The 22257-nt window shown below is 34.9% G+C and overlaps 1 long non-coding RNA gene across 5 annotated transcripts in view; it reads left to right on the top strand.

Annotated features, from left to right (window-relative positions):
- Positions 1-22257, top strand: part of LOC141485747 (uncharacterized) — a 726844-nt gene that overhangs the window by 693142 nt on the left and 11445 nt on the right. For all 5 annotated transcript variants that reach the window (XR_012467407.1, XR_012467408.1, XR_012467409.1 and 2 more), the window contains one exon: positions 8468-8618. This is a non-coding gene — a long non-coding RNA (uncharacterized lncRNA). The remainder of the gene's footprint in view (positions 1-8467; positions 8619-22257) is intronic.

Below are 22257 nucleotides of genomic sequence, written 5' to 3'. Positions count from 1 at the left end.
CATTCATTTTTGTCTTCTCTAAGAAACCTTCACCTTTTTGAAATAATAACTTCTCAAGGGAGGGTAAACCGCTTCGTTACCTAACGCGCAATGGCGCCAGTTTTATTGGCTTCTCCTTCTCTCACGCATACGTCAGCGGAAGGCAGGCTCCTCCTCTCTCGTCGGACAGACGCTCAGTGTTTAGTGTGCCACGAATATATACTGTTGACACTAATTTTGTGTATGTACATTATTAGTATCATTATTCAATCCTACAAAAATACCAACTCGCTTATGGTAGCTATACTATATGCACATCCACAAATTAATCAATAATAGATTTTATTAATTAATATATTTTCCTTACATTATCATATTAATATACATTGAATTCAATTAATAACCTAAGCTTTTCTCAAGTTAAACGATTTCAATAAATAATAGTTCAACATTTTTCTAATATTTCTATTGTAAAAGAATTTTCGCATATCGTTTACGAATGCTGTTTATAATGAAGTTTTTCTCAACATCCCAAATAACTGTAAGACTTATTAGGGGCGTTGAAAATTGGGTCGAGTAATTTGGTGGAAGAACCAGGAGTACATATATTGCCGATAACGATGCATTTTCTATAATTTGGCGAAAGCAATGATAATATGTAATTTACAGACTGGTTGGTATTCAAACCGAAATATCTTTTTAGCAATTATGAAATGTAAGATTTCATAATTGCTAATCATTTTATATCTTCAAAGGCTATCGGCTCACTAATGATTTTCAAGAGTGGCTTTTATGAATCATCAAAGACTTTCAAATGGATTTTTATTGATATTGATTCGTATTCAAAAAACACACATTGATGTGAGATTTGCACTTGACCGCGACACGTGTTTCGCTATACAGTATCGTATTCGGTATTGTCACGGTTTTGTGAAATTTCGAGTGGAAATCTCACATCAAAGTGTGTTTTATGGATACGTTATAATGGATTTTCATCAAGAATCGGTCAGTTCTATCATATTTTTGATATTGATTGTTGATATGAGCTCCAATATTGTTTTCATTCAGATAAATATACTTTTTCATAACATCCTAATGTTTGCACTATATTAGTCGTGTTTCACTACCCATAGTCACGGAGTTCATATTAGTATTGTTTTAAATATGCTGAAAAAATCACAGCGTTCACCAGTTCATGGATATGTTTTGTATGAAAACTGATTGGGGATTGAGAAATTGATAGAATTTCAAATCACTTGAGAAACCGAGAGTCTGTATTTTTTAAATAAAGTGGCAAAACTTATATGAATCTGAGAAGTTCTAGTTTGATTATCAATTTCAATACTTCAAGAAATTCCAATACACATTACAATACAATAATGAAATATTTGAAATAATGCAATCGAGAAACATGGAGGATTGAGAGCTGCTGCGCTCAATATTTTTATTGTCCTTGACCGTGTGTGGCATAAGGGTTTGCTGTCAAACTTCGAAGCTATGGCTTGGCGGATCACTTTTGTGTATGGCTCTTCAGCTTCCTGAAAGAACGTTTCCTGCAAGTGACCATCGATGAATATCTCTCGAATACTTTCACCATCAACGTTGGTGTTCCTCAGGGATCCATATTATCTGCAACTTTTTTTATTGTATATCAATAAACACTTGTTTCGTCATTCCATTTGGATTCCAGAACATCGGCTACAGATGCACATCTTCACCGGCAGCAGGAAGTTGTAAATCTCAATGAGCATCTTGAAGTGATTTTGAATTGTGATGAAAGTAACCAGTAAATGTCTCCGAACCGAATATTTTAATGTCAGGGCAGACAATTTTAGCTTTCTGCTTCGATAAGTGTTTTGGCACAGTCATGTCGCTGGAATTACAAAGGCTGCTTCTCAAAAGCTTGGAACATTATTCCGAACCAGAAAAATTTACACGTCTCAGCAACTTTTGGTGCTTTATAAAGCTCAGATCAGACCTTCTTTGGAGTATTGTTCTCATGTATGAAACTCTGCACCCAAACATACCCTGAGGTTGCTGGATTCCATCCCGAAAAGAGTAATTCCCTTTATTGGAGACGCGAATATCACATGCAACCTTGATAGCCTAGAACAGGTGTCTCCAAACTACGGCCCGTGGGCCAAATCCGGCCCGCCAGTGTCATCAATCCGGCCCGCGACAGCCAATGATTTACTGTCATCAATCTGGCCCGCGACAGCCAATGATTACCTAATTGTTGTTACTATTGCTGTGGTAAGTTGAAGAAGAAAACACAGAATGATATTCACTCGGTTTTATTTACTTGCAAGGTAAAACTTAATGACAGAAATGATGACAAACAAAACTTAACTTAAGTATCTAAGTTTAAGCATATTAATAACTGACAAATAATTGGAATGAATCACAGTAACACAAAAACACTAATGATATTTATGTAATTGTGATTTTCCACCGACAATACTTTGTAGTTGTGGATCAATTTTACTTGTACCAATTATCAAAAGAGATTTAAGATGCTCATCGGTTAATTGAGATCTGTAAACATTCTTTGTGTACTTCATCTTGGAAAACGTTTTTTCACACAAGTAAGTAGTACCAAAAATAGAAAACAACCCACGAGCAAATTTATGCAAATTATCAAATTGGTCCAGTGGAAGACTCTTATAAAATACCAACAAAGATCAATTTTGATATTTGTTCTTAGGCATATCACTTCACCGTTAATCAATCATTTCCATTTGGACTTCCGGCGCCAGGGTTTCAATGTCAGAATCAAAAGGATTTTGAAAAAGCTTAATTTCATTCGCAATGACATCAAAATCTGAAAAAAGAGTATCAAAATTTATCCTCAAAGCTCTCAAAGTTTCGATTGCAAAATTGACGGGAAATTCTGTCTCTGTAATGTGGCTTAATATTTCACATGTTTCAAAATGTGCGAAACATTTTTTACGTAATTGCGATTGAAATAGTATTATTTTCTGCCTGAAGGATTTGATATTGGTGTATAAATCAGGGAGAAGCTGATTTTCTCCTTGCAATCTCAAATTCAGTTTGTTCATATGATTTGTCAAATCGACATAGAAGGCTAACTTCCACATCCACTCACTATTTTCTAAATCGGCAAAAGGGCGCTGCTTCTCATTAAAAAAAATTTCGATCTCTGCTCGAAGTTCAAAAAAGCGCGTAAGGACTTTTCCGCAACTAAGCCAGCGTACGGCAGTATGATATAGTAAATCATTATCTCCAATCTGTTGAATAAACTCGTGGAATTGTCGTTGATTCAGCCCAGTGGATCTGATGAAGTTAACAACTGATGACTGGTTTTAGAACTTCAGACATATCCAAACATTTTCCGCACAAGGACTGTTGATGAATGATACAATGTAAGACTAATGGTTTGGAACCACCATCATTTTCTACAGCCTTTGACACAAGTGCAACCACTCCTTTATTTTTACCATACATATTTTTGCCTCCATCAGTTGTTATAAATTTTAAATTTCACCACCGAAGGTTCTTTTTATTAATGGCATTTTCAACTCCCTCAAAAATATCCGACCCAGTTGTCGTGCCGTGAATACTATCAATATCAAGAAGTTCTTCATACATTTCATAGCTTTTATCTACTCCGCGAATAAAAATCAACACCTGAGCAGTATCTGACACATCCGTTGACTCATCCAATGCTAGAGAAAACCACTCATCATTTTTGTCAGACAGTTGAGATGATATATTTTCTGCGATGTCTTGCACCCTCCGAGCCACGGTGTTTGCTGACAAACTGACACTTCTAAATAAATTCACCTTTTCGGGGCATATTTCTTCGGCTACTGCAATTAAGCATTTTTTTTATCATTTCTCCATCGGTGAATGGTTTGCCACGTTTTTCGATTTCAAGAGTCACACGAAAGCTGGCGCGAGTTGCAGACTCTTGTTCAGTATTCGCTTTGGTAAACAAAGATTGCTGCGATTTGAGTCCGCGATTCAAAGCTTCAAATTTTTCCTTTCGCAAACTTCCTGTATACTTGGAGTAATTCTGAAGATGTTTCGATTCATAGTGTCGTTTAATGTTATATATAGTCTTTGAGAACAGCTATGGTTTCATTACAAATTAAACATAGCGCCTCATCACTGGACTCAATTACAAAATACTGAAAGTTCCATTTTTCTTGGAACGTTCTGCATTCACTGTCGATTTTTTGCTTCTTTTCCATACTAACTAACAAATCCCACATAAAAACAATAAGTCACTAGATGTCGTTAAGTGTCGCAATACACAATAATAATTGAAATGCAAAAAAGCGTAATTTTGCTTAGGTCACGCACTTTGCGACTATTCTAGTCTAGAAATATAGTTAAGGGCAGAAATTTGCCCTTGGAACAAACTGAAAAAATCATTATGGCCCGAAGGCTTCAAAGTTTGGAGACCTCTGGCCTAGAACATCGAAAAAAAGTTGGAGATTTGTCTCTCTCCTATAGATACACTTTCACGTAAAGTATTCAAGTGGCTTAGCACATTCAATTCCACCATTTAATTCCACCTCATCGTTTTGAGGTACACCTCGAACTTCACTGTTTTAGAACTCTTTCATCTGGAGAACTGTGTTTATATGAAATAAACTTCCTGAGAACGTTTTTCCAAATGTATTTATTCTCCAGCGATTAAAATTCGATGTGAATCGCTATTTCCACACAGGCACCGCTCTGAGAGCGCCTTTAGAATTTTCCTGTAGTACTTGTGTTTTGTCCTTTAAAAAAAATCAAATCATTTTTTAGAATTGAATTTTCAAAGTGTTCAACAATTTTTTTCATCTACTATTACCTATTATTTTTAAAATTATCAACAAGTTCAGGAGCCATATCAATGTTACTATACACCTAATATTTCCTCACTTAGATAACAACAATATCAAAAAACTCAAATTCGAATCATATAATGTACATTTCAGGTAATTCCCTCATACCTTCTACTGAACTGAGGAAAATATACAAGTTTCCAATTTATAGGCTCTGTTGTATGACTCAACGATATCTCTGGAGGCTCATTATCAGATGTAGCCGAATATTCAGCCTACCTTGCTCCACACATGTATCTCAGAGTTCGGGCAGAAAGTTTTCTCGCTATTTCAGCACTCCCATCTGCCAAAGATCTAATTTCCCCTGCGGGAACAGCAGGAAGTTATGAAGTATACGCAATCTGATGTTGAACAGTAAACGTAAATGTTTTGAAAATCAAGAAGTTTCTAATTAGGTGTCGGCGAATAATTTAATTAGAAACAAGGCGAAGTTTACCGCGAACCGACGAAGAGAAGAAGAAGAAGCGCCACGTTGCTTATCGGATGATTTATACGATACGGTCAACCGTTAAATACTCCCTCTAAACGTTCATGTAAACGATGTTGTAAATGATTACCGTTAGTTTGGAACAGGAACGTTTACAAATTGCCTTCTAACGACTTGAGTTTGGTTGTTGAGGTCTTCTAAGAGTAAATGGGAGCTGCAGGTAGGTATATTAACGAAAACTTCTTGATTTGCAATTTTCGATATAGTTGCAGTGTGTGTCGTAACGAAATCCCACGATACAGAGAATAGAATTCTCAATACGAGTCATAAACTGAAAATACAGTATCGTTTCAACTTGGAAATATTTACAGTATAAATATATATTCTTGAAACTGTTTGAACATAACTGTACAGCATTATTTTTTATATCTTCTTTTAGTTTTTTGGTTTTGTTTCAATCATGTGTTCACCTAGTATTACTTGTTTTAAGTCCCACTTGAATGTTACCAGATTTGTTTTAGAAACATTTAGCGATAGCATATTTGATTCACACCATCTTTTTATTTTTTCTAAATCTGAGTGAACAGACCGAGTCATAGTATCAGGATCTTTATCACGCCAAAGTATCGTAGTGTCATTCGCAAACAAAGTAAATGCTACAGATAGATCAAGTTTTGCCATATCGTTAAAACTGAAACCACTGAAAATGGCGATGATAAGTTCATATTTGAGAAGTTCATATTTTGCTTTGTTCCACTCACATATGAATTATGGCATAGTTTTGTGGGGTAATTCCTCTCACTCCATTGAAATCTTCAGACTTCAGAAAAAGGCAGTCAGTGCCTTTTATGCCAATTATAGAGATCACTGTAAGTCGCTTTTCAATAAAATGGGTATACTACCTCTACCATCGGTATTCATATATAGTCAATTACTTGAAATCCATAAAAATATATCAATCTATTCGCAGCATCAGGATATTCATCATCATGCTACAAGAAATGCAGATCTGTTCATACAGCCTCGATACAAACTCACAAGGTCTATTAAAAATTCATTGAATATCAGTCTCTACAATCATCTTCCTAATTCGTTCAAAGTGCTCAAACAAAGCTCCTTTAAAAACAGAGTCAGAACTATTCTCCTGGAATACTGTTTTTATAATACTCAGGATTATTTAAGTACTTACTTCAATTATGCCGATTTAGATTTGATTTTATTTCATATGATATGTGAAGTTCATGCTGATACATAATATTTGTTTTTTCCACTTTCGAAAATTTTAGACTGATTATTGTAATGTTCAAAATTATCTTTCATTTTATTCACAATTTATGATTCAATATTTTTAACTTGTGACTAGTTTTTTTTTCTATGTATATTTTAACTGACTTGCAACAAACATTCAAGTGTAAAGTTGTCAAATAAATATATCTATCTATAGCAAGAATAAAATTAGGCCTAGGACTGACCCCTGAGGAACTCCGCTTATAATTTTTCCACTATCAGAATTGTTGTTGCTCAATGTTATTTTTTGACTTCCACCAGTAATATAAGATCTGAACCACTCTAAGGCTGTTCCCCGGATTCCATAATGAAAGAGTTTTTGCACCAGGATTTCATGTTCCACGCAATCAAATGCTTTAAAAAGGTCCAGAAATACTGCCGCCCTCACTTCTTCATCATTTAGGGTCGTGGAGTCGTTTTCGAGGAGATGAAAGATGGCGTTATTCGTGGTTTTTTGTGTAGGAAGCCAAACTGTACGGGAGCTATAATTTTATGTTTTCCCAAGAAACCCACTATTCTGTTTTGACTAGTTTTTCAATGATTTTTGATAACGTTGATGAAATTGAGATCGGTCTGAAGTTGCTGGGCACCTCCTTTGTAAAGCGGTATCAATTTTGCTGATTTCAAACTAAAAGGAAAGACGCCAGTAGTAAACGACGAGTTTATAGCTATTACTAAAGCTTGAAGAGCTCTATCAGGCAATTGTAAAAACAACTTTGCTGATAAGTTGTCTTCACCAGCGAAATTTTTGTTTTTTATTTCTTTCATTACTAACTTACTAAGTAAATACAGTAATTGGTAGAACCCAGTTCAGAAAACACTTCATTGAACAGAAACAAGAACATGGGATATTTAACAAAACTTAGCATAAAAGTATGTATACATTAATATGAACCAGAACAAAATATTCAAGAATTGGTATGTGAAATGACACATGGGCAGAAATTCCCGGGCCTGAGAAAGAAAACGCGTTTATTTGTTCCAGCCGATTGTTCTGCTTTCGGGCGCTTTGGACAAGGTTCATCAGTTGCTCTCCACTCGGATGACGATCGTTTTGAATCCGGAGTAAATGGATCCATGTTTCATCTATTGTCACATATAGATACAAAATTGTCGGTTTCTTTATGTTCAAACATGGCCAAACACTGCTCAGAATCATCAAGACGTTCTTGTTTTTGGTCAACAGTAAGCTCGCGCGGCAGCCAATTCGAACAGAGCTTTTTCATAGTTGAATGCTCATGCAATATAATGCCAACACGTTCTTTCTATATCAGCTAACTCACGCAACTTCACTTTTTGATAATTCAAAACAATTTTGTAGATTTTTATGTTTTCTGGTGTTACTACCTCATTTGGACTTCCACTGCGTCATCGATATCTCTACGACCACGTTCGAAGTCAGCAGACCAACGTTTAATTGTTGTTTCTGATAGAGCGGAGTCCTTATAATATTTTTCAAGTCCTTGCTTTGCTTGAACGGTATTTTTTCCCGTCAAGAAACAGTGTAAAATTAAAACACGAAATTGTTTTGAAAATAACAAAAGTAGTGTCACTCTTAGTGCAATAACTCACAAACTCATGTGTAGAATACCATAAAACTTCTACAACTTTCTTTTGAAGGTTAGTACTAACTGAAAAAGCGGTGAATGCAACGAGACTAGCGACATCTATGTATTATGCCCGATACTTTTCACCCCATGTAGTAGAATATGGTGGTGATATCGTATATTATTATTACTGAGTAGTGATTCAGCAGATAATTTTCGACTTCAGCCATGAAAGTCTGTTTACTTCAGTTTCGGCTGGTACTTTAGAAACTTTGATGTCCATAGAGTTTTTGAACTATTTGGTCGAACGAAGTTCCCACGTCATTCATTTCTACTCTAATCAACAAGTGACCGTCTGTTTCTCTTTTCAGGGGAGCGACCCTTTCCGTGCAGTTGGGACGGATGCGGGAAGAGATTTGCCAGATCTGACGAGCTTGCCAGGCACACCAGGACGCATACAGGCGAGAAGAATTTCGCCTGCCCTGTTTGCAACAAAAAGTTTATGAGGAGCGACCACTTGAGGTGAGAAGACGATGAATTTTGCTATAAAATTGGAATTCTATTTTCCCTTGCAATAAATGGATCATTGATAAAGTTGTGCACAACTAAAAAGTAGTAAACTAATATCGATTGGGATTCTCGATTAGGATATATTGGTTCCTAATAAGCTAAACTGATGGATGTAGCCGATAGTATGTGATGGAGGATATTCATGAAAAATGAATTTTTTTTTACCACTGGTATTTGTAACTAACGTTACTGCAGTTTCGTTCTATACGGACATTTTCGAAGGAATATAATAAACTGAAATATTTAACAATGTTAACCTCCTATATACACCACTGTTGGTAATAACAGACGGCCCTTAACTTAACTGAGTACCTGAATTATGTTTACCTGTGACAATGTGGGTACGCTGATCTAACCGGCGAATATACTAGGTCGATTTGGTTATTTAGCTGGTTACATCCGCAATGCTTATGAATTCCCAAGGATTCCGAGTAATTGATTTTCCAACAGTGGTGTATAGATATTGCAGTGTTTTGTATTCGTTTGAAAATGTCCTTATAGGACGAAACTGCAGTAAAGTTAGTTAAAAATAAAAGTGGTAAAAAACATGGAAGTTTGATTTCTCATTTTTCATCCTGATAAACTGTTTCGTACGACGATTTTATACTACTCAAACTGAACGTTCGTTTTATCTTCTTGTTTGTTCTTTTATACGGGTAGATTATCAGGATGTCTCTTTGAATTTGCCTGTACTTGGGTTACATCAGGTAACCTGTACTTTGTGTTGGTGTTTCCAGAGGAGAAAAACCTAAACATCCATAAATTCAAAAGTCATAATTCACTTATCCAGGAACAAATTCAAATCAAAACACAACAAGACCTAACATTCAATATACTTCACAAAACAATACACATTCCTAGAAACAGTAACCTAGAGAAACACAAAGAATATTACCTGATGTAACCCAAGTACAGGCAAATTCCAAGAGACATCTGGATGAAAGGAGAGGACAAATACCTGCACTAAGGCGTTCTAACCGTATAAGGACAAACAAGTAGATAAAAAGTTCAGTTTGAGTAGAGCCATGAAGATGGTGTCTGCTATCGAAAGCACTCGCATATAATAGGTAGAAGCTTCAAATCCTTTTTGTAAACAATGGTTAATGTAGTCAAGCTGCTGAAAAATAATTCCATGGAAATCAAAAGATAAATAGATAAGTACTATTCTGATCATTCCCATATTGATTCCAATTTGAGAGCCACCGGTAGACAGCTGTTTCAACCTATTGAGCATCGTCAGTACCGGGCAGGCGGTCCTCGATTGAAGACGAAATGTAAATAACCAAGAGAAGTACTTTATAAAAATAATTGCGTAAACGCATGCGAGACATGAGTGGAACCACCTATTGGTGTGACAACCAAGTCAACGAAGTTTTTATGTCAGTGTTGGTGGTTTGACCAATCAACCGACACCTGCGGTAGCCGAAATTTGGGAAGCTATTCTGGAATGCCATCGGAAAACAAATCCACATCTTTCTAGAAATGATATGAAATCGAGAAAGGTTAATGCAGTCAAGCTACTGGAAAATAATTCCATGGAAATCAAAAAATAAATAGATAAGTACTATTCTGATCATTCCCATATTGATTTCAATATAAGAGCCACCGGTAGACAGCTGTTTCAGACTATTGGGCATCGTCAGTACCGGTCAAAGTTTCATTCCGTGTTCTGTGTTTTTGATCGTCACTAGGATCATTTTCACTAAGTTTCGGCAAAATCTCATTAGTCGGATTTTGGACCTAGACTAGGTCGAATTCCAATTATGGGAGTTATTTTTTTCTTATTGTATCAATGACCAAGAAATTTTGCACTAGTATAGTATTCAATATTTTCATTATTGAATTCAATTGGATCTTTTCAATCAATTGATATTGACCTTTTGGATATGAACTAATATGAAGATTTCTAAAAATGCAGTGACATTTTATGGCATTGAAACCAGAAAGAAATTTGATCAACATCTTTTGAAATATCAACTTTAATTTCTTGTGCACTATTTCCATTGTAAATTAAAGTGGTGTCATCTGCAAACATGTGATTTACCGAATAAATGTACTGTAGCCAAAGAATTGAAATATGTAAAAAACAAAACAGGTCCAAGTATTGATCCTTGCGGTACCCCAATAACTGATTATTTCGGTCGCCAATATAGACATATTTTTTATTCATTGAATAATTTTGAAACCAATTATAAAGTAAACTTCGGATACCTATATTTTGCGTTATTTTCAGAGAAAAATGATGGTCCACAGTATCAAATGCTTTCCTCAGGTCTAGTAAAAGAACTCGAATACTGCAGACTCTTGTGTCACAATTTTTTCAAAATCCATATTGCCCATCATATAATAATTTAGTCAATAATTCAATAATTTTAGATGAAACTGGTGAAACGGAAACTGGTCTATAATTCGTCATTTGATCTTTTTCACCTGCTTCAAAATAATGATTTACAATTTTAGTATTATTAGGTACCAAACCTGTTGGAAAAGAAAGAGTTATCAATTCACTTAGCAGTGGTGCTGATTCTGATTTGTCGAATCCTGTAGTTTTTCTTGAATCGAACTAATTATTTCTTCTATTTCTTCTGGTTCGATAATTTTAATTGAACTGCTAGACTATCTTGAGTAGGAATACTAGATAATAAATGTGTACCAACAGTAACAAAATAATTGTTTAAACTTTCACAAATATCTTAACATTTCCAAACACGTACTTGATAAATTTGATTGAACTATCCAAAAACTTACCTTTATTTTTTCCATCACTTGTGATGCCACTTGGACAAATAAATCCGTTGAATAACAGTATCATAATCTCCAAGATGAAAAAAGTGCCATAAAAAACTTATGTTAGTCAATGTATTCAAATGCGCCATTTGAAATTCAGAAAGTAACGAAGAGTCTGGAAAAACAAAGAAAACTCGACAAACAAACGAGGTCGGGTATTTACCGAAGTTATTTTGTTAGGGTGACACTTTTGCTTTATTGAATCTCTTATCATAATGGTCGACGTTAGCGCTAAATGAGAGCTCATTATAATAAAATTGAAAAACATCTCGCCGTCTGCAGTAACCGCTTGGCTCTTGCTAATGTATGACGTGCCCGTTAGTATTTTGCAGCGAGGGTGTGGCAATATAACGAAAGAATATCTTCTGTTACATATTTTATATAAATGTGAACGGAAAAATTATAATGAGATTCTGAGAGAGAAAAGTGAATTGCGAAAAATTTGATTATCCGGTTCGAAGGACCATTTCATCTTGATAAATATAATTTCCAAGTTTTGGCATGAAATTAATCTTTCAGAAACACTTTTCTCGACTGAACAGAAATTATTTTTCTCGACGCGCGTTTCACTAATCAAATTACCATCGTCAGGATACTAACTTGATTAGCGGTCGGTATCTAGGCAGTTCAACGTGGCAAAATTTTTGTGGCAAAATAAATCCGGTTTGATTACAAGGGGGGGGCAAATGGCAAAACTACATCAATTGATCTAAAAAAATGAACTTCAAATGTTCAAGCCCGTCTCGGATATACCTACACAGTAGGTTGAATGGATTGTTGAACATTCATTTAAAGTTGATTTGTTTACTGTCCATCTTCAAGCATAGCCCTCTGACTAATAAGAAAGTTTTTTTTCCTTATTCAGAGGAATCTTCAAATTTCGGATATGCAGTTGGTTAGTACCTCGTCCACTAGATGGAGTGACATTTTTTATGTTCGCTCCAACTTAAGACGAGGAATGAAATACTCTGAAAGAATTTCGATTTTCAATTATGGAATATCATTGACTTTAGGTCGATGATGGTCACTATCTTGCACTGACGAGTGACTAAGGAGCCCGAAATCGGTCTGCAAGTGTACTCGTTCCAAAATTGAAGGTCGACTCTTTCAGTTGTATTGACAATTGCATAAGCAGGAAATTTTCTGTGAAGATTCCTGCAGCGACGCCTGTTGGATATAATCGCCGTTCGTGGTATTAGGTACCAGTTCTTATAGTTCTGCGCTCCAAGTATAATTACTATTATTATAGATTTGTTAAAAAATTGAAGAATATTTCTGTACGAAATAGATTTAAGGTTGCTTTTTCGGTTTTTCATATTGGTGTAGCATACCCTGCAGCACAGGATATCGGTTAACATTCTCGAACTCTGAGAAGATTTCATTGGTTTGCAAGGCACTATTCCTAAAACAGTGGTAGCAACTGTACTCATTGTCAAAGTTAAGTCGAAACACACTGAGTCAGGGGCATTGAATATAAAATTCTTGTATTCTCTGCCTGAATTTGTGGCACAACATCAATCGTTTTAAAAACAAGAGAAGAATTAAAGCAGTTAAGTCTTCCGATGCGGGGAGTATGTTGAGAGGGAGATGCGAATACCTGCAAAATTGACCGGAAAAATGATGGTACTGGAATACAAAGAAACACACATATATCAACTATTCGTATAGATCGCAATTATGTGTGGACAGAACACTCAAAAAATGGAGGCAATCCGCGGACACGTGTTTCTGGCTATTGGCCTCATCAGCGCGGCGCGGCCAATTGCAAAGACGGACAACAACTGGTTACCAAAAATGAAAAACTTCACATATGCACGATGTCACCAACAGGAGCTAATCGCACATTTGTGGTTTCAATTAGAAGACCTAGCATTCCCAGGCATCATCTAACAACACCACGTAGCAGCGGTTTGCGCACACACTCAAGAACATCTTTATATCTATATATATCTATATATATAATATATATATATATATATATATATATATATATATATATTATATATATATATATATTGTATATATATATATATATATTATATATATATATATAATATATATATATATATATATATATATATATATATATATATATATATATATATATATATATATATATATATGGTAAAATGGATTAACAGGGTCTCTCAGTCAAAAAATCAAAAATCAAACTCTGCTTTACTTTGCCAAGCTTTCGCTTCTAATGGGAAGCTTCTTCAAGGCCTATAATTTAATGATTTTTGAATATTTTCGCCTTTGAATAACATTACAAATCATACTTACAGTAAAAATGAGTAAAAAACAATAAATTGAAGATATAAATTGACGTAAAAGTTAACATGTATACGATTTTTTTGTGGGTTTGACAAATGTCATACCTTCACGTAAATGTCATTTTTCAATGGGTACGATGATTTGATAAATAATTTTTAACTGTAAAGAAAGAGTTAATAATTGATACATCTTTCATTATTATCATGTTTTCGATGTAGCTCTAGTAAATTACTATATATACTGCTGAGATTATCAATGTCAGTTTTCTTATTCATACAATCAGAAGACTTATTAATTTCCACCATTTCAAGAAAAAGGCGTTTGGAAATATTTTTTTCTGTATGTAAAAGTTTGATATTAGAGTAATTTGGTTTATGACCTGTTTCTATAGAGTGTTGTGCTAATGCACATGATTTTTTATTGAGCTTTATATCACTTTTATGTGAAGTTACTCTATCATTAAGAATTCTAGATGTTGTTCCAATATAATTCAAGTTACAATTGTTACAAGGAATGTTATAAATCACATTTGACTTTTTTGTTGTATCAGTTTTATCTTTCAATTTAGTATTCAAATTCTTTATAGTTTTAATATTTTTTTGGCATATTTTGATATATTGTTCATTGTTCCAGAAAACTTCTTAATAAAATAATTTTCAATACTGGCAGTAATACAAATTCTGATGTAATTAACAGAAATGTATGTAATGATAGTTCACCTATCAATATTTCTTATAAATCTATACCTAACCTTGGAAATGTATCTTCAAATATCATAAAACTTTTCCATAATGAACAATATATCAAAATATGCCAAAAAAATATTAAAACTATAAAGAATTTGAATACTAAATTGAAAGATAAAACTGATACAACAAAAAAGTCAAATGTGATTTATAACATTCCTTGTAACAATTGTAACTTGAATTATATTGGAACAACATCTAGAATTCTTAATGATAGAGTAACTTCACATAAAAGTGATATAAAGCTCAATAAAAAATCATGTGCATTAGCACAACACTCTATAGAAACAGGTCATAAACCAAATTACTCTAATATCAAACTTTTACATACAGAAAAAAATATTTCCAAACGCCTTTTTCTTGAAATGGTGGAAATTAATAAGTCTTCTGATTGTATGAATAAGAAAACTGACATTAATAATCTCAGCAGTATATATAGTAATTTACTAGAGCTACATCAAAAACATAATAATAATGAAAGATGTATCAATCAATAACTCTTTCTTTACAGTAAAAAATTATCAAATCATCATACCCATTGAAAAATGACATTTACGTGAAGGTATGACATTTGTCAAACCCACAAAAAAATCGTATACATGTTAACTTTTACGTCAATTTATATCTTCAATTTATTGTTTTTCACTCATGTTTACTGTAAGTATGATTTGTAATGTTATTCAAAGGCGAAAATATTCAAAAATCATTAAATTATAGGCCCTGAAGAAGCTTCCCATTAGAAGCGAAAGCTTGGCAAAGTAAAGCAGAGTTTGATTTTTGATTTTTTGACTGAGAGACCCTGTTAATCCATTTTACCATGTATATATATATATATATATATATATATATATATATATATATATATATATATATATATATATGTGTGTGTGTGTGTGTGTGTGTAAAACACTTTTCGGTGAGTAATTCAATTAAGAACTCAATATTTCTTGTGAAATTGAAACGATAATAATCGTATAAGTTATGTGGAAGGTATTTTTATAGAAATTATTGTTACAGAGCCCTGAAGAAGAATTTAATTTAATTCGAAACATCGGCAAGAAAACAGTTGTCTTTTTAAGAAAAAGTTGATCCTGTTACCCAACCTACCTTTTTCAGAAAAAATATAAAATATTTGAAATAAATAAATTCACACACCAAAAACTTTTTATGTAATTCATTTAATAATTTCAATGAAATAATGGATGTAGCTGTTACTACGTAGTAGAAGAGCATCATGAAAAATGAGAAATACAACTCCCTATGTTATTATATCACTTGTATTTGTAACTAACGTTAGTAGTTTCGTCAAAAATGAAAAGTTTCAGTTTGCTCTAACGGGTTGAAATATCATGCGAATTTCAAAGGTGATATATGAATTTCATAGGATATTTTATCTACTTTTATTCTGTAAAGAACGAGTTTGTTTAAAAATTATTTAGTTTTGGAATTAGAATTGAAAAACAAAAAAGTGTTTTACGATATTTGATATAAAACCGACATCTGGCAGGAAAACAAAGTTGAAATTCGGATTCAGCATCTCGAAAAACATATACTCGTGAATCCGATAAACAAAAACATTTCTTTATATTTTTTCCTGAGACCTGGATGAGCCTTGGATGATCAAACTATATATCCAGAAGTAGAAAACCAAAACCTCTCTCTCCCAAAAATATATCCAGCATATGTCAGTATCCTGACTGCCTTCAATTTTTCATTGTGTCCTTTCTTCATTCACGACGCCAATGCATTTTCCTTGAACCGTGACACTCCACAACTAGAATATGTTGGATTATGACAGTGTCTTAGGAAGTTATGCGGAAGACGAACGTGGAAATTACGGTGATAAACTTGAACTAACTGGAAACAACTTTTGCGACACGTAACTTATTCCTTAACATATTTATGAGTTCAATAAGTTCAGAGGGCCGACGCGTACCGTCGCAGCTTCTGCCCTTCCGAGTGCTTTAAGCCCTAATTTATTGGAGGTTTTGTCCCGAGACACCGAACTGAATTAGCTGCGAACTCAGATGAAGGTATTTTTTTAATTTGCGACTACACGTGGGGGGAATTATGAAGAAATGGCAAAAAAGAGTTTCATTCCAATAGGTAATTATAAACGATTTTCATGACGATGACTTTATCCATGTTAAGGGAATCGAAAGTTGAAAGGTATAACCTCGTTTATCCTAACAATTTCAACTTGGCTGCTTGGCTGGGTTAACCCCATTTAAACCTAGTATCAGCAGGGCATGGATCATCTCATTTAGACTGTTGCAGCTTTCATTAGAGATCGTCAATCAGTCAGTAGTCAACTTGAGAAAGCATAAACTATTCAGAAACTGTCATTGTAAGCCCTCAACATTTCGGGACTTATCTGGATCTAGTGGATTACACCAGTTTTTCATCAACTGGAAAACGAACAGAACACAATGAAATGAGAGTATTTATCGTATAATGTACTATCAAAAATCATAGAGAAAGTCGTAAACCAACATATCCTCGAATATTTGGAAAGCTTCAACATCTTGACCGATCATCAATGGCAACAGGCGACTTTCTATCGTATGTCACCCATATTTGAAATAACGCAATCGAGAAACAAGGAGAATGAAGAGCTGTTGCGCTTGATATTTCTAAAGCCTTTGAGCGTATGTGGCATCAGGGTTTGCTGGCCAAACTGCGATGATATGGCTTGTCAGATCATTTTTGTGTATGGCTCTTCAGCTTCCTGAGAAAACGTTCTCTGCAAGTGGCCGTCGATGGATATTTCTCAAATACTTTCACCATCAACGCTGGTGTTTCCCAGGGATCCATATTGTCTCCAACCCTCATTTTATTATATATCAACGACTTATTTGAGAAAACAAAGAATCAAATATATTGCTTTGCTGACGACATCACATTGTCTCGTCATTCCATTTGGATTCCAAGACATCGGCTACGGAGGCACATCTTCACCGGCAGCAGGAAGTTGCATATCTTAATGAGGATCTAGAAGTGATTTCGAATTGGGGTAAAAGTAACCAGGTTCAATTCATTGCCACAAAAACCCAGGCATCAGTTTTCTTTCCAAGAGAATAAATGTCTCCGAACCGGATATAATAATGTCAGGTCAAACAATTCCGCTTTCTGCTTCGATAAGTTTTTTGAGGGCTGAAATGGACACCAATATGTCTTGGCACAATCATGTCGCTGGAATTGGAAAGGCTGCTTCTCGAAAGATTGGAACAGTGTTCCGAACTAGAAAACTGTACATACCTCAGAAACTTTTGATGCTTCATAAAGCTCAGAGTATTTATCTTAGGTATAGAGCTCTGCCCACAAACATACTCTGAAGTTGATGTATTTCATCCAGAAAAGAGCCATCCGCCTTATTAGAGAAGCGAACATCACGTGCAACCTTGATAGCCTGAAACATCGAAGAAAGGTTAGAGATTTGTCTCTCTTCACTAGAAGTGTTCAAGTGACTTGGCACATTTGATTCCACCAAGAGCGGTACACATCAAAAATACGCGACGGACTGTGACTGCTCATCGTTTTGAGGTTCAACTCAGTACACCTCGAACATCACTAGTTGAGAACTCTTTCATCTGGAGAACTGCGTTTATGTGGAATGAACTTCCTGAGAACGTCTTTCCAAATGGATTTAATCTCCAGCGATTTAAATCCAACGTGAATCTCTATTTTCGCACAGGTACCGCTCTGAGAGTGCCTTTAGGATTTTCCTATAGTGCTTGTGTTTTGTCCTTGAAAAATAAAGAAAATTATTCCTCAAAGAAGTTCAACGGTATATCAAGTTGATTTACCGTTGAATTGTGCTGTCGATGTAATTTATCAACAATGATATCTGTTAACTTTATTACATATTTAAGGAATACATTGCGTACAAAACAATAAAACATTAAAGACGGAATATCCGTAATTATTATCGACTGTTGCTATCAGAAATTGGTATATATTAAAAAAATATTTGATAGAAGGTATATTTTTTGAGTAGATAATTGCAAATATTATACCTTTAGAAGTGTCAAAAATGAAGTAGTTATAAAAAATGTCTCGTAATTATTATCTCATCAGCTATTAGCTGTTTTTCTTAGTAAATGACAAGTTATTTCTATCACAACATGTTTTTAATCGAAGTAAATCGTCAGTCAGAGATCTTTTTCCTTTTACTGAGAACATAGCCAGTCCCACGACTAAAGGAAGACAAGTAGATTCTGAGTACGCAGACTTTTCCAAAGTTTCTGACATTTATCCATCCATCAAGAATTTGATAACAAAATTGGAAAACTTTGGTGTACACGGTTATAACTCTACTGAAATAATTGAATTGATATATCACAAACAGTCCGTCTCAACAATCTCTCGCGTCTCAACTCATTTGCGATCTAACAACAAGGTTACTACAAGATCCGCAATTGGTCAGTTATAGGACGTTGTCATATTTTGGTGAAACAACCAATAATATTGCCCGTTTTTTGAAGAAAGAATGCGTAAACGTAGCTTACGTACAAGTACATTGTACATTTATTAAATTAAAAACAATAAAGACAAAACTTTGGTGTCAGACAGATCAGGAGTATATAAGCTGACTCTTGGCCAAAGAATTGAACATAGAAGTAGTTTTGTAAATGACCAATTTCACACTTGCAAACCACCTTTTAGTAGAAGGACATGAGTTCAATCATTAATATGACGTGTTACATTAAGAAGAGAAGAGTTTGAAACTCTATCTTCTAGAATGTTTAGAAATCGATAGATTCAGGAATTCGAGTGATTTAGTGAATGAACAATCGTTACTAAATATTTTTGCAAATGTGGAAACTGGGATATGAGCTCAGGTAATTTGATTCATTACAAATTTAGGTGAAAATTAGGTACTTAATATGTAGGTACGAGTACTTCAAATTGTAAAATAAGGTATATTAAGCATTAAATATGTAAAATATAGTAAGTAAATATACGCCCGAAGAAGCCATTGTATGACAAAACACGTGTTGCGTTTTTGTAAAATTGTTAAGTGAAAATCTCACAATAAAGTGTTTTTTTGAAAACGCCAGTTATAGATTTTCATCAAGTATCAGCCAATTCCATCATATATTTCACATCTTAAGTCAATGTTTTGGTTGCTTTCCAGGTTTTGCAGAAACTTATCTCATTACCATTTAGCTACGAAATTATTGGAATGCAGTTACAAATGCCATTATGAATGACGGGCCTATTCTTTGATTGGAAACAATCATTTCAATGTCATATTGAAAGAATACTATATGAAGTATTGAAAAACTTTGTATTTTCAATGAGTATTACAAAAAACTTATTGGCAACATCTCAGTATCTGGTGATTTTTTAATCGTTTAGGTCAAAACCACCGCGGCTATGCCTTAGGTGGTTCGCGGCTATGCCTTAGGTGGTTCTGAGCTCCAATTCTGACATAGTTTTTACAGCATTTTGACTGAAATCTCACCAATGGCAGCTATAATGTTATCTTCCGAAGCTGGATTTGTGGTTGGCTTGTCCCTGTACACAAGATACTCCACGTATCCCCACAAAAAATAATCTAGTGTGGTCAAATGGCATCATATTAGCGGCCAATAGACTGCTCCGAAACGTGAGAATAATGGATCACCAAACTCGCCTTTCAATAGGTCCAATGTATTGCGTGCCGTGTGACATGTGGCACCGTCTTGTTGAAACCACATGTCAATCAAGTCCAATACGTTCATTTTGTGAAAAAAAGTTGGTGGTGATCATCGCATGATACCTTTCTTCATTGACTGTAACGTTGCGATTATCATCTTTCTTGAATAAGTACGATTCAATTATGCCGCCGGCCCACAAATCGCACCAAACAGTGCATCTTTCAGAATGCAATGGCAGTACTTGAACTGCCTTCGGCTGCTCTTCACACCAAATTTGCCAAGTCTGTTTGTTGATGTACCCATTGAGCCAGAAGAGAATGTTTCGATAGAAAGAGTCTTCATCCAACTTTCCTATAACCCATTCACCAAACAAACGACGTTGTGGTACGTCATCTGGCATCCGTTTTTGCAGCAGTTGTATTCTGAATGGTTTCATACCAAGGTTCATGTAAAATCTTCCAGATGTTCGAATAACACAAGCCCAATTGTTGATAATAGCCACGAATTGACATATCGCGATCTTCATCACACTGGCCGTTACAGAAGCAATATTCTCCTCTACGCTTACGGGTTGGTGCAAAATAATGCATCTTCCATGGTGCAATGGCAGCACTTGAACTGCAGAATTCACCAATTATGTTTGTTAATGTACCCATTGAGCCAAATATGAGCTTCGTCGATGAAGATAATTTTTCGATAGAAAAAGAGTACCCAACTTTCCTTAAGCCTATCTACCAAACAAACGACGTTGTGCTTGCAGATGATCGAATAACACAAGCTCAATTGTTGACAATCGCGTCGAATTGATATATCGCGATCTGGCCGATACACCAGCAATATTCACCTCGGTACGCGCCCTTCGCATTAGGGGTTGGTGGATTAATGTCCAGTAAAGTGAAACTGGTGGGAAATTTGGTTACAACAGCATGACGACCATAAAATGGACGTAATTTACTAAAGACATTTCCCACACAGCATGAATTTTCATTAAAAAATTCTGCGATTTGCAACTGTTGTTCGTTTGTTAGTCTATTCATGGTGAAATAGTAAATCTTACTGGGCATTTTTGGCATTGCCACATGTCACGAATTTTCTTTAACACTGAAGAAATTTACACTGAAACACCAATTAGCAGAAAAAGTCATCTGTTATAATCTGATTCGAAGGTAAGTTGCAATATGCATCACTCAGTACATACCTAGTTCATTACATCGTCGAATTCTGCGACTGTACCTTGATCGTTCAGGTTTCAGTATGATTTCTCTTAAACTAGCACCTTGAGTTCTTATTTTTCTCTGGAAACCCAACTTGTGTGGAACAATTTAAATACTAGAAATATTTTACTGTGTCGATAAAACTTCAATGTCGATTACTAAATACTACTAGTAAAAGACGAATCTTGTCGTAGTCGATGTCGAAGCTTAGCTTTGCCTTCAACAAGGCAGAAAATCGTAAAGTTCACTACACAATTCAAGAAGGGATAGTCTGGGCCTCCAACAGGAGCATCGTGTGATGAGAGCATATGGATGTGAACCTTCTTGATAGGATCAGAATCATTTTGATTTTAGACAGATGAGGTAGACAAATGAATGGTGAAGTGGAATTCATATCCATTCAAGGTAAAATAGATAATTTATTTGGTATTTTGTATCGTCTCTTATGTAAATATTCATGCTAACTGGAGGTTCTAGATGGCAATATAATACAACTTAAGCCAATATGAACTTGTAATGAGGCCTTGACCAGCTGTGGGTGTGTATGTGTTTGGTATGGAACCAGATTGAGAAATGGGCCTGTAAAAAACATAAATAGTACTGAAAAAACACACGAAAACACCTTTATAAAGAGACGATACGAGAAGAGAATCTAAGAAAGGTCTTCAACAAAGTATAAAATCGGGTCTGAATAATTACATTATTCATTTCGTTGTGGAATTGGCCGCGGTGGTAGTGCGCCCGACTCACGATCGTAAGGCCATGGGTTCGATTCCCGCCTCGACCAGATATTTTTCTCGAGAGAATTTATCTGGTTGAATCTGGGATGATTCTGACACCGTGTTAGGAATCACAGTTAAAAGAAAAGACCTCGTTAGTCCTTAGCTCGCACAAGTTTCTCAACTTCTGAGAGTTGTCATTCGTATGG

Source organism: Leptinotarsa decemlineata, unplaced genomic scaffold, assembly GCF_025532065.1.
Source record: "Leptinotarsa decemlineata unplaced genomic scaffold, Ldec_3_MD MMD2_tig00026330_RagTag_RagTag, whole genome shotgun sequence".
In the NCBI taxonomy this organism is placed as follows: domain Eukaryota; kingdom Metazoa; phylum Arthropoda; class Insecta; order Coleoptera; family Chrysomelidae; genus Leptinotarsa; species Leptinotarsa decemlineata.
This window is presented reverse-complemented; position numbering and strand designations above follow the sequence as displayed.